The sequence below is a fragment of the Vulpes vulpes genome, chromosome 10, assembly GCF_048418805.1.
Source record: "Vulpes vulpes isolate BD-2025 chromosome 10, VulVul3, whole genome shotgun sequence".
Taxonomy (NCBI): Eukaryota; Metazoa; Chordata; class Mammalia; order Carnivora; family Canidae; genus Vulpes; species Vulpes vulpes.
The window spans coordinates 53803095-53817453 of NC_132789.1; the positions used below are offsets into that span (position 1 = coordinate 53803095).

A 14359-nucleotide genomic window follows, 5' to 3' on the forward strand; every position below is an offset into this window, starting at 1 on the left:
GAATAAGTTTTAAAGATGTTCAGAGGGGTCCCTGGGTGGCGCAGCGGTTTGGTGCCTGCCTTTGGCCCAGGGTGCGATCCTGGAGACCCGGGATCGAATCCCACGTTGGGCTCTCGGTGCATGGAGCCTGCTTCTCCCTCTGCCTATGTCTCTGCCTCTCTCTCTCTCTCTCTCTGTGTGTGTGTGACCATCATAAATAAATAAAAATTTTTAAAAATTTAAAAAAAAATAAAGATGTTCAGAAATAAAGAAAGACAGACAAAATAAAAAGGCATAGGATGTACCTCCTATCCCCTAAGAAGCTTGTGGAATTGTGCTGTTAAGTCATTATCATAAGAAAATCCTATGAAAAGCTCAAAAGAAAAGTGAATATTCTCAATTACAATGCAGAAAAATTTCACCAAGTGAGAAGCACAGACAAACTGTTGTAGGATTTCAAAGACAGAGAGACCATCAGGATTTGAGGTGTCCTAAAGTGTTTAGTGAGAAAGTAGGATTTTTTGAAAAAGATTATTTATTTATTCATGAGAGACACAGAGAGAGAGGCAGAGACATAGGCAGAGGGAGAAGCAGGCTCCATGCAGGGAGCCCAATGTGGAACCCGATCCTAGGACTCCAGGATCATGACCTGAGCCGAAGGCAGGTGCTCAACCACTGAGCCATCCAGGTGTTCTGAGAAAGTAGGATTTAAGTAGGGCACTAATGGAGATAGAATTTGTATCTTGAAGAGCAGGAAATATCACAAGAGAATAAAGCCCATGGCATGCCAGGGAACATTTTACTGATGACTGTACCATGAAGAGTGATAAGTCTGCAGTGATAAGAGTTAAAATCTGAGATGGACCCATAGCACCACAATTAAGAACAATGAAGGCAGATCTGGGTTTGAATCCTGTCTCTACCACTAATCAGTTGAGTGGCCTTGTCACATTTATCCTCTCTGAAGCTCAGTTTCCACCATCTTAAAACGGAGACAGTATTAATTAGCCTGCTTCATAAAGTCCATATGAAGATAAAATGAGAGTTACTCTCCATAGTTCTCAGCAAATAAGTGCTCAGTAGGGTGACTATTCCATGCTCTCCCCCAGAGTCAGAGTTTGTGGTCTGAAACTTCAAGGGATTGAAAAAGAATTTTTTAAATTAAAAGTATAGAACAGGGGATCCCTGGGTGGCGCAGCGGTTTGGCGCCTGCCTTTGGCTCAGGGTGCGATCCTGGAGACCCGGGATCGAATCCCACATCGGGCTCCTGGTGCATGGAGCCTGCTTCTCCCTCTGCCTGTGTCTCTGCCTCTCTCTCTCTCTCTCTCTCTCTCCTCTCTCTCTCTCTGTGACTATCGTAATAAATAAATAAATAAATAAATAAATAAATAAATAAATAAATAAATAAAAGTATAGAACAAAGCAGGCCATAGAACAGATAGTCAGCTTTTTTGCTTTTACTTTATCCAATAGAGTAGCATTTTCCCTGCTGATTTCCATTTGGAGCATGATTTTAGTATACATATTGTTTGATTTTGAAACATTCTTTTCCAAGAAGCATTCTTCCTAAAGAATACTCTTCCTAAAAAATATTCTGAATCCTGCTCACCTCCACTATCATCTCCATGCTTTTCTAGACAACAGAATGCTTCTAGAGGAAAATAAGAAATGATGTGGATTTCAGATTTGTGTTATTTGCATTTATTCATCCATTGATTTAAGAAATATTTATTGAGTACCTATTTTTGAAAGATGAAAGGCCATCAAAGGGAAGCTACTTCACTTCCCACCTCCTACCTGCACCTATAATTCCCTTTCTGTGTTCTCTTCTGTCACAAAGAGGGAAGAAGAGCCTCTCCTCCTTTTATCTTTTATTTATTTATTTATTTTTACAGATTTTATTTATTTATTAATGAGAGACACAGAGAGACAGAGACATAGACAGGGAGCCTGATGCAGGACTCGATCCTCGGACTCGATCCCAGGACCTAGGGATCATGCCCTGAGCCAAAGGCAGCCGCTCAACTGCTGAGCCACCCAGGGGGCCAACCTTTAAAAGGGGGAGGGGCTTGGTATTCCTGGGGGGCTCAGCGCTTGAGCATCTGCCTTTAGCTCAGGTCTGCCTTTGGCTCAGGGCATGATCCTGGAGTCCTAGGATCGGTTCCCACATTGGGCTCCCTGCATGGAGCTTGCTCCCTCTGCCTCTGTCTCTGTCTCTGTCTCTGTCTCTGCCTCTCTCTCTCTCTCTCTGTTTCTCATGAATAAATAAATAAAATCTTTAAAAATTAAATTAAATTAAAGGCTGGCCCCTCCACCTGTGCTTTGGAGCCCTCGCTTTCCTAGGAGGCCTTTGCCTTAGTATTGTCTCTTTCCTGTTTCCAACCTCTTCCTCTTTAGTGGTTCCTTTCTAGTCAATATTTAAACATACTCAAGTATCCCTCATTAAAAGAAAAAAAAAGATAAATGCTCTTTAGTCTTTCATCCACATCTTCCTTATGTTCTCTCTCCCTTCTCTCTAAAGTTGTAGAAAGTGTGGCCCACAGACTCTGCCTTGATTTTATTAACCACCCCTTACTCCTCAACCCCATCAAAACTGGAATTTGTGCCTGCCAATCCTCAAAAACTGCCTCAGTAAGATCATCAAATTTTATTTCTCATTTTGCTTTGACCAATTACCTGTTTGAAATACTTTCTTCCTTTAACTTCTGTGATATCACACATTTCTGATTTTCTTCTCTCTTCTCTAGATGTTCCTTTTGCCCATCTTTGACAGCTCTCCCTTTGTGAGACCATTAAATGTTTTTCACATTCTTTTCTAATGCACACATCTCTTCCTACTCTGGCTTTTTCCTAAGGAAAATGCATTCACTCCCATGGCTTTATTACCAATGGCATATCTGCAACTCTCAAATCTCTAGCTCCAGACCCACATATCCAACTGCCTCCATAAGCCCTCTACCTGAATTTTCCACTGGCACCTCAAACTCAGCATATCCAAACCTGGACTCATCGTCTTCATTCCCAAACCTGGTTCTTCTCTGGTGTTTCTCAGCTCAGTAAATGATAGTACCAGCTGCTTTAAGAGTCATCTCCGACCATTCCTTCTTCATCATTCATTACAAATCAATGACTAATTTTGTCATCATACTTTCTAGATATTCTGAAAACCATCTTTTTCTCCATTTTTACCACCATCATTTCTTATCTAAGCTACTGCAACTGTCTTCTTTTAAAAAGGGCAAAGCTGTTTATATCATTGTCAATGCTTATATTAAAGCTGTCCATTGAACTGGGGATAAAGTCCAAAATCCTTAATATGGTCTACAAGGTCTTATATGTTCTGACCCCTATCTGTGTTTCTACCTTCATTCTATGTTCTTCTCTCCCACTTTTCTCTCCTCGGCAGACATGCTAGTTTCCCGTCAGTGCTTCAATGCATCATACTCTCTCCTCTTTCACACCTATCTCTCCTCCACTCCCCTAGCAATCTCTACCCTCACCTAAATACTCGTATTTGTCTTTTCAGGTTTCAGCTGAATTGAAAGCAAAATTGGCTAGTTCTTCTTCTATACATTCACATTATGTCCCATTCTCATCCTTTGTAACACTCCTCACTTTTATATTGTCTACCTTCACTAATTGTCTATAAGTTCCAGGGGCTATACCTGCCAGGCTTATCAATGTATTATTAGTGCATAGTATAGTATCTGACAAATTTAGGCAATAAAATATATATTAATTCATTCATACAGTGATAGGTCAGCTTCACCTTTATTTCTGCCAAGTCGTCCTTGACTCATTGAAGCAGAATTGGTAACTTTCACATTAATATAACCACTATACAGGGGATCCCTGGGTGGCTCAGCGGTTTAGTACCTGCCTTTGGCTCAGGGCATGATCCTGGAGACCTGGGATCGAGTCCCACATCGGGCTCCCTGCATGGAGTCTGCTTCTCCCTCTGCCTGTGTCTCTGCCTCTCTCTCTCATGAATAAATAAAATATTTTAAAAAATATATATATATATAACCACTATACCAAAGATACTATCTGTATCTTATTTCTCTTTGTGCCCCTAGCAGTTCACTTGGTGTCTGGAACAAAATGAATGCTCAATCTATGCTTATAGAGTTGAACTAACAGAGACTTTGCCAACTGGCTGGATATGAGATCTGAAGGAATATAGAAAGTCAAAGATAAACTCTGAAGGGTGGGCTAGCCTTTAACACAAATGGAAAAGTTGGTAAAGGAAGGTGGTTTAGAAAGTAAATATATACAGTTCTGAGCATAGGTATTGATAGTGTAGTGACAGAGGGGAGAGTTTATACAAAAAGTCATTAAAGCCCTTTCACAAAGATGATGCCGAAGGCGAAGAAGGAAGCCCCTGCCCCTCCCAAAGCTGAAGCCAAAGCAAAGACTTTGAAAGCTAAGAAAGTGGTGCTGAAAGGCATGTACAGTCACAAAAAAAGAAGAAGAAGAAGAAGATCCATACGTCACCTACATTCCAACAACCCAAGACCCTGTGTCTCCAAAGGCAGCCCAAATATCCTCGAAAGAGCACCCCCAGGAGAAACAAGCTTGATCACTATGCCATCATCAAGTTCCCCCTGACTACTGAGTCAGCCATGAAGAAAATAGAAGACAACAACACACTTGCGTTCATTGTGGATGTCAAGGCCAAATAAGCACCAGATCAAACAGGCTGTGAAGAAGCTCTATGACATTGATGTGGCCACCTTGATTGGGCCTGATGGAGGGAAGAAAGCATATGTTTGGCTCCTGACTATGATGCTTTGGATGTTGCCAACAAAACTGGGGTCATCTGAACTGAGTCCAGCTGGCTATAAATCTAAATATAAATTTTTTCACCACACACACAAAAAAAGTCAGTAAAGCCATGGAGTCCTGAAATGGCAACATGAAGATAATTCCCGAGGTTGGAAGCAGTCTGCTGGAGCCAGAGAAGGCTAACGGATGGGATACATTCTAATTTGCCTAGGACAATCCCAGTTTACACCTGTTATCCTAACATAATTATTGATGGTGCTGCCGCCTTGTATGCTTAAAAGTGTCCAAATAAATTAGGGGTACCCAGTTGGCTCAGTTGGTAAAGCATGCAACTCTTGACCTCAGGGTCTTGAATCAAGCCCCATGTTGGCCATACAGCTTACTTAAAAAAAAAAAAAAAGTGCCAAATAAACTATATGGCCAGCCAACCAGAAGCCCATGTGAATTTGGAAAAGTTAAGTGAGTTAAGGGCAAGAACATTTAGGACAAGAGCAGAGCAAGAAATTACAGTGATTTTGAGTTGTAGATAGTGAAGGAATGTACTGAATTGAATGACATTTTATAAAGAGCTATGAAATGAACTAGCTACCACTTCTGGATGGGCAATGTCACAAAAACCCTGATAGGTAGGCATTTCCATCCATATTTTATAGATAAAATCATCAAAGCTTAAACACCCACTCAGGAAATTAGCTAAAATATAGCTTAATAAGTAAAATACAGTGACTTTTCCTCACTCACAGCCATCTTAGCAGCTGTTCTTGGTTGGGGCCTGCTCAAAACCTAAGGCAGGAAATACAGTGGCTACATAAAAGATGAAAAGGCCACTGGAATCTTTCTACTCTGGGCTCCAACTCATCATGAAAAGTGGAAAGTATGTTGGGGTACAAGCAGAATCTGAAAATAATCAGAGATGGCAAAAGCGACACTGATCATCCTCACCAACAACTGCCCAGCTTTGAGGAAATCTGAAATAGAGTATTAAGCCATATTGGCCAAACCTGGTGTCCATCATCAGTACAGTGGCAAGACTATTGAATTGGGTTTAGAATGTGGGAAATACTGTGGAGTATGCACACTGGCTATCATTAATCCAGGTGATTCTGATATCATTAGAAGCATGTCAGAACAGACTGGTGAAAAGCAAAACATGCAAAATCTCTCTCTAATAAAACCGGCCAGAGCTTGTTTGGGGGGGGGAAAAAAAAAGTAAAACCTAGCTAGAGAGCAAAACTAACTAAATATAAACAAATAATTGAAAAAAGAAGTCAAAGGGGGAAATATCTGGAAGTCACAAGAAGTCCCTTCTCCAATAACTTGTAAGCATCTTGAGTGGGAGGGGAAAAATAAAGCATTGATATGGTAACTTCCCCATAAAGGAGGGTAACCACTGCTACCAAGATCCTTCACTATAACTTGCAAAATTACTGCTCACTATTTTCTGAAGTAGCTTCATTGAAAACCATCCTTCTTTTCCCAAGAGACAAGTAATTCCAGGAAGTAACTTTTTAAAAAAAGACTTTATTTATTTGACAGAGAGATGGAGAGAGAGAGAGAAAGAGAGAGCATGAGCAGGGTGAGGGGCAGAGGGAGAAGCAGACTCCCCGCTGAGAGGGGAGCCTGATGTGAGGCTGGATCCCAGGACTCTGGGATCATGACCTGAGCCAAAGGCAGCAGCTTAACCTGAGCCACCCAGGTGTCCCTCCAGGAAATAACTTCAGTGAAATGGAAAATAGACACTTCTACCGTGGGACACACCCGACTTCACAACCAGCTTGTAGGTAGGGAAAAAGCAAATATTCAGGGGCAAAAGGAACTTAATCTTGGCTAAAATGGATGTCAGAGAAGATATCATTGCAATGAAAGCAAAAGCAAGAAAGGGAATAACCTAAGGAGAGCCTGGAAATGTATATGTAGAGGCAAAGATTACTCCAAAAGTCGAATCAAAGCTAAGCAGTGGAGAGTGACAACACAGCGGCATGGGCAGAAAAGGTAAGACAAAGGAATATAAACATTTCCTGAGGATGACTTAAGGATTCTAAGTTAGTTGATACTTGTGATGATTCCTTCAAAGTGAGTGAAAATTGCATTTTATTTTATTTTATTTTATTTTATTTTTGAAAATTGCATTTTAGCAGCAAATGTCCTTCAATCTTTCCCAAGAGCTAAATAAGGTGCTCTTTACTAAGTAATAATAGGAGTTTCACTTTTTACTGCCTCCCTCATTGAACGATGCGTAAAAGCAATTATACTTCAGCTGTGCTGCATCTTTTCCCTTTCCCCTTTTCCCCTTCTTCTGAAGACTAGAAAGAGATTAATGCAACAGCACATATGCAGTTAGAATTTCACTTTAAAGCAATCAGTTTTAAGAAGCACTTTGTACAAATGCGCTGCACTTAAGAATGATTTTGGTGCATGTGTCTTTCCATGGGACAACCCAGCTCGATGTAAAGAACAAGTACTATATAAACCAAGAAACCAAGCCTGACTAGTTTAGGTAAATCATATACTTTCCCTATTATTCATTTTTAAAGTTTATTTATTTAAGTAATCCCTACACCTAATGTGGGGCTCGAAATTACAACCCCAAGATTAAGAGTTGCATGCTACCCTGACTGAGCCAGCCACATATCCCATAAAGTGAGTGTTTTTTTTTTTTTTAAGATTTTATTTATTTATTCATGAGAGACAGAGAGAGAAAGAGGCAGAGACATAGGCAGAGGGAGAAACAGGCTCCATGCAGGGAGCCCGACGTCAGATTCGATCCCAGGACTCCAGGATTACGCCCTGGGCCAAAGGCAGGCGCCAAACCGCTGAGCCACCCAGGGATCCCCCCTTTTTTTTTTTTTAAGTAATCCTGGGACACCTGAGTGGCTCAGCCGTTGAGCATCTGCCTTTGGCCCAGGGCGTGATCCTTGGAATCCCAGGATCGAGTCCCACGTCAGGCTCCCTGCATAGAGCCTGCTTCTCCCTCTGCCTGTGTCTCTGCCTCTCTCTGTGTATCTTTCATGAATAAATAAATAAAATCTTAAAAAAATAAAATAAAATAAAAATAGTAATCCCTACATCCAATGTGGGGCTTGAACTCATGATCCCAAGATCATGCTCTATGGACTGAGGCGTCAAGCATCCCTCTGTTATTCTAATAGCCATTTATATATATATGATATATATATATATCATATATATATATCTTATATATAGCATGGTTTGTTGTTTTGGTGAAAAATTCTACACAAAAGTAAGGTACGTGCTGTTAAGGAATGCCTTGTAAATATTAAATCCATTTTAAATCATTATAAAGGCAGATGAATTATTACACTTTCTTTATTCCTTTCCTCTATTTTTGTAACAATCTAACATTTTATTGAATAAAGACTTATGAAACTTAAGAGTCTGAATAAATGCTGGAGGTCAAGTTAAAATTGGTATTTAAGAAATAATTCAACTTGTATGGCCTCTTCTTAATTTACATATTAGTCAATCAATAAACAAACATTTGTTCAGTGCTTCCTGTGTGTCAGGAATTATGTTAGGCTGTGGGAGGGGAGGGATACCAAGGACTATATTTCATCAAATCAAAGACAGCTTGGATTATAAGAAGTATATCAGTTTCTGAGCTGTTAAAATGTAGAAAAATATGCATCTAAGAAGTGATTATATGTGGGTAAAAAACAAAGAGCTTCTATGGCGAAAAAATAGAATATATCCATAATAGATACCAAGTGTTAGAAACCAAAAGCATCCCCAGAAGTTTAGTGAACAAGAAGTCCCAAGGAGCTGAGGGTCGTGAGGGAGATGCACTGTATATGACACTGGCCTAGTTCTGCTAATGTATTTTCTATCGATTCTATAAGACATTGGCAAGAAAAGAACAAATTAAAAACTAAGATTTATACTTTCGCTCCTGAAATGTGACAACTTTAAGTTTTGTTGAGACTTCTGAATTCTATAGTTATACCAACCTGAAACCATGATTTCTCTTGCATTGGAAAATTTAACTTACCAACGATTATGTAAATTATGAATTAAGCAAATACACACTTTGCTAAAATACAAAGGAAACTTGGGGCAAATGGCCCAGATCATTTAAAATTTGAGCCTGTAATAACGAGTGAAAATACTTTGAGATAATAGTTTTGGCATCATTTCTCATTTGGCATTGAGAGAGTAAAAATAAAAATTGTTCTCCAGTGGAAGTTCTTTTAAGATTTTATTTATTCACTTGAGAGAGAGAGAGAGGGAACAAATGTGGGGGAGAGGCAGACTCCCTGCTGAGCAGGGAGCCAGATATGGGACTCCATCCCAGGACCTGGAGATCATGATCTGAGCTGAAGGCAGATGCCAAACATCTGAGCCACCCAGGCGCCCCACCAGTGTAAGCCCTAAACTAGACCTGCATCTGTAGCTCTAGGCTCAGTTCCCGGGCTACTACTAAGTCCCTCTTTCTCATACCCTACCCCGAGCTCTAAGTACCAAGGCCTCCAACCCCTGATTAAAGAGGGCACCAGTTGATGCTACGCCTAAGAATTTAATCTTAGGATCACTGTTCATTCCTTCCCTCAAAGAAACTTGAACTTCAAGCCTCTTAGCTCCCATTACTGTCCTCTGTTGCATCTACTGTGACTAATCACACTTGTGCATGAAAACAAAAACTTGTAGGATCTTACAGACCACAGCTGACTTTTATTAAGACTTTATGTCCACCATTCTCCAAGAGTCAGCTGTGACTACATCTGGCAAGCTTCATTCCCATTTTGTTGTTGTTGTTGTTGTTGTTTATTTATTTTTTTATTTTTTTATTTTTTAAATTTTTATTTATTTATGATAGTCACACAGAGAGAGAGAGAGAGAGAGAGAGAGGCAGAGACACAGGCAGAGGGAGAAGCAGGCTCCATGCAGGGAGCCTGATGTGGGACACGATCCTAGGTCTCCAGGATCACGCCCTGGGCCGAAGGCTGGGCCACCAGGGCTGCCCTCCCTCCACTTCTATACTTATGTAAACCTGGCCTTCTCTAGGTCACCTTCTGTGCTGCTCCCTCCAGTGAGGTCTGCTCACACTTTCACACCTATTTAGTGTCAGGAGACTAGGATACTCCCCAGTGCTATTTGGAGTCCACTGCTTCCCCCACCCTTTTGTAAAAACCCCTGCCATCCTCTCCCTCACTGACTATAATCTACCTGCCTCCCATGTACTCCCATGTTCACAGAAGATATTGGCACTCATTACTGTGTTATCTTGTACCGCCAGTACAAGTGAACTCATCCTAAGTGAGTTCAGAGTCCTCATGAAAGACCCACCTAATCTCCAATGTCCTCCTCTAATGTTACTTGACCACCTACCACTCCCCCCCAGTCACTCCCTGGACCTTGTCATCATCTCCTAAAACTCCTCTACTTTCTTCATTCCTAAAATCATTAAATTCTTTTCCCCCTTCCCCTAAAATCTCTAATTCTTTTTTTTTTTTTTTAATTTTTATTTATTTATGATAGGCACACAGCGAGAGAGAGAGGCAGAGACATAGGCAGAGGGAGAAGCAGGCTCCATGCACCGGGAGCCCGATGTGGGATTCGATCCTGGGTCTCCAGGATCGCGCCCTGGGCCAAAGGCAGGCGCCAAACCGCTGCACCACCCAGGGATCCCAAAATCTCTAATTCTAAAAGTCCACTTTCTGACCACAATCACCTACACCTCCAGCTCACTTACTATTACCAGTCTGAGTGCAATTGTCCTTCCCTTTTTTTGAAAAGATTATTGATCACTTCACTTCCTTTCTATTACCCCCTTCCTGTCTTTACTTCTCTATTTATCTAGCTTAGTGTTCATGGTCCATCATTTCACTCACTCTTAGAATTAACCTTGAACTCCCTCCTTGAATGCACTCTTTCCTTGTCTTCTAAGACACCATACTCTCCTGGTTTCTCTTACTTGTCTGGCAGCCTTTTACAGACATTTTTACTGGCTTCTCCCTCCTGTATTACTAAACCTTTAAATGTTGGAGTGTTTCAGCAATCTGTCCTGGGAGCTTTTCTCTTTTGATTCAATACCCTTTCCTTAAGTAATTGCAGCTCTTCCCATGGGTTTAATTATTATCAGTATGCATATACTCCTCAAATTCATACCCGAGTTCAGAATTCTTGTTTCAGCTCCAGATTGATATACCTGCTTACCTGACATCTTCAAATGAATATCTCCAAGGTATCTCCAACTCAGCATGTTTAAAAGAAAACTCATCACTTTCCCATTAAATCTATTCCTTCCAGAAACCTGAATCACCTTTGAATCTCCCTCTCTCACATCTCCCCAAATTTAAGTAATCTCTCTATATTTATTTATTTTTTTAAAGATTTTATTTATTTATTCATAAGAAACAGAAAGAGAGAGAGAGAGGTAGAGACACAGGCAGAGGGAGAAGCAGGCTCCCTGCAGGAAGCCCGAAGCGCCCTGGGCGGAAGGTGGCGTTAAACCGCTTAGCCACCTGAGCTGCCCAGATTTTGTCATCTCTTGATGTAAGGATTAAACTAGATTATGCATGTAAAGGATTTAGTGCCTGGCACATGATAATCAATAAATGCTATTCAGTGGATATATGTTGGATAATTCAGTAAATGATTTTGGAATAACTGGTCATCCATTTAGAAAAAATACAAATTTATCCCTACCTCACTTCTTAGACCCAAGTATGTGGGGGGAATGAAGCCATAAAAATACTTGAAGAAGACATGGGGAAATATTTGTATAACCTTGGAGTTGAAGAAAGCCTTTCAAAACATGTCCCAAAAGTTAGAAGCTGTAAAGAGCAACCAGTAACCACATACCAATGTAAACATTCTGCATGGTGAGAAAGCCATAAATAAGACCAGAAGACAAATAACAAATAGTGAAAATATTTATAATACTTAATTAATTAAAAAGAGTTAATAACAAATATCTAACTAGCTCTTATAAATCAACAAGAAAATATTAACAACCTACTAGCAAAAGGTCAAGCTGCATAAATACAAAATTCAGTCTAAAATCTACAAGTGTCTAATAGTCTAAAGAAAATACAAATAGGGGATCCCTGGGTGGCTCAGTGGTTTGGCGCCTGCCTTTGGCCCAGGGCGCATTCCTGGAGTCCCGGGATGGAGTCCCGCATCGGGCTCCTGGCATGGAGCCTGCTTCTCCCTCCTCTTGTGTCTCTGCCTCTCTCTCTCTCTCTATGTCTATCATAAATAAATAAATATTAAAAAAAAGAAAATACAAATAAAACAATAAGCTATTACATTTTACTTATAGATTAGAAAGGTTGACTACATTTTGTGTAGGTAAGGAGAATGGGCACTAACCTGCGCTGTAGGTGGAGCATAAATTTGAACAATCTTTCTGGAAATAGTTTGACAATGGAGAACATAATATGAAATGTGTGTACCTCTTTGATATAGTAATCCCACCTCCAGAAATTTACTCTAAAGAGATCATTTAAATGTTTCAAAGAGATATATGCTGAGAATGTTCACTGCATAATTTATAAAATTGGAAATAAATATTTATTGAAACAGCAATAGTCTTCTTGGGCACTGCTCATGATAGTGGGGATACAGAAATGACAATAGAGAGATAAAATTCCTTTTCTCATGGAATTTACATTCCAAGGGTTAGAAAGACATTAAACTAATAAATAAGATACTTTCAAATAGTGACACATGCTTTGGAAACGTAAAACCAGGTGCAAGAACACAACAAATTAAAAAGAAAAGGTGTTTTAATATATGACAGAAGAAATTTTTCCTGATGTGAAGAGCTGTGGAGAACTGAATCTACACATGAAAAGGACATACTGTATTGCAAGAAAACCAACAATGAACAACTGAAACTAAAATATATCCTGATTAAGTTCTTCAGCTTTCAGGATAAAGAAGCAATTCTTTTGCAGAATTCTGCAGAAAAAACAGGTCACTTATAAGAAGGAAGAATCAGGCCTGACTCAGATTTCTTCACAGCAGCATTCAGTGCCTGCAAAGTTTCTAGGGAAATAAAGTGAGCCCAAGAATATAATATCTGGTCAGGTTGTCATTTAAGTCAACAAGCCAACAACACACATTTTCAAACAAGCAAGAACTTGGGAAGTAAATAACATACAATCCTTCCTGAAAAAACAACTTAAGATGAAATCAAGCCAACCAAGAGATGAACGAAAGTGCTGGGGTAAAAGTAAAGCAACATTCAATATCAGAAAAACAATGAAGCATGACTTCAGGGGTGTGAGGAGAAGCAAATGCAACCCATGAATTTTCTTCTTAGTTGAGTTGTTTTTCAAGTAAGTTATATCTTGTTTTATTGTACATCGCTTTATGGCATTTCATAGTTTTTTATAAATTGTGGCAATCCTGCATTAAGCAAGTCTATTTGCACCGTTTTTCCAACAGCATTTGCTCATTTTGTGTCTCTATGACACATATTGGTAATTTTTAAAAAAGATTTATTTTATATTTTATTTGAGAAATAGCATAAATAGGAGGAATAGAGAGAGAATCTCAAGCAGACTCCATGCTGAGCGCAGAGCCTAAGGCAGGCCTAATCCCACAACCATGAGATTACAATCTGATTTGAAAACAAGGGTCAGAGCCTTGACTGACTATACCAGGCAGGTGCCCCTCATTTTGGTAATTCTTGCAATAACTCAAACTTTTTCATTATTATTAGTTTTGTTATGGTGACCCGTGATCAGTGACCTTTGATATTACTATTGTCATTGTTTTGGGGCACCATGAACTGTGTTTATATATTATAAGCTGGCAAACTTTTTAAAAAAGATTTTATTTATTTATTCATGAGAGACACACAGAGAGAGGCAGAGACATAGGCAGAGGGAGAAGCAGGTTTCCTGCAAGCAGCCTGATGCAGACCCGATCCCAGGACCTGGGATCACACCCTGAACTAAAGGTAGATGCTCAACCACTGAGCCACCCAGGCACTCCTAAACTGGCAACCTTAATCCATAAATCTTTTATGTGTTCTAACTGTTCCACTAACTGGCAGTTCTCCTGGTCTCTCTCCCCAGGCCTTCCTAGTCTCTGAGATAAAACTGTACTGAAGTTAGGCCAGTTAATAACCCTACAGTGGCCTCTTAAGTGTTTGAGCAAAAGGAAGGTTGTACATCTCTCATTTTTAGTCAAAAGATAGAAATGATTAAGTGTAGCGAGGGAGGGATGTCAAAAGCTGCAATAGGCCAAAAGCTAGGCCCCTTAAGCCAAATAGTTAGCCAAGTCACAAATGCAAAGGAAAAGTTCTTGAATGAAATTAAAAGTGCCAGGGAGGGGCAGCCCAGGCGGCTCAGCGGTTTAGCACCTGCCTTCAGCCCAGGGAGCCCTGCATGGAGCCTGCTTCTCCCTCTGCCTGTGTCTCTGCCTCTGTCTCTCATGAATGAATAAATAAAATCTTAAAAAAAAAAAAAAAAGAAAGAAATTAAAAGTGCTATTCCAGTGAACACATCAACGAAAAGAAAACAAAACATCCTTATTGGGATCCCTGGGTGGCGCAGCGGTTTGGCGCCTGCCTTTGGCCCAGGACGCGATCCTGGAGACCCGGGATCGAATCCCACATCGGGCTCCC

General features: G+C 40.2%; 1 protein-coding gene and 1 pseudogene across 3 annotated transcripts in view; one reads left to right on the forward strand and one right to left on the reverse strand.

The window, feature by feature from the left end:
• Positions 1–14359, reverse strand: part of RNF220 (ring finger protein 220) — a 283082-nt gene that overhangs the window by 241009 nt on the left and 27714 nt on the right. The window lies entirely within an intron of this gene.
• Positions 5580–10151, forward strand: LOC112914965 (large ribosomal subunit protein eL30 pseudogene; annotated as a pseudogene).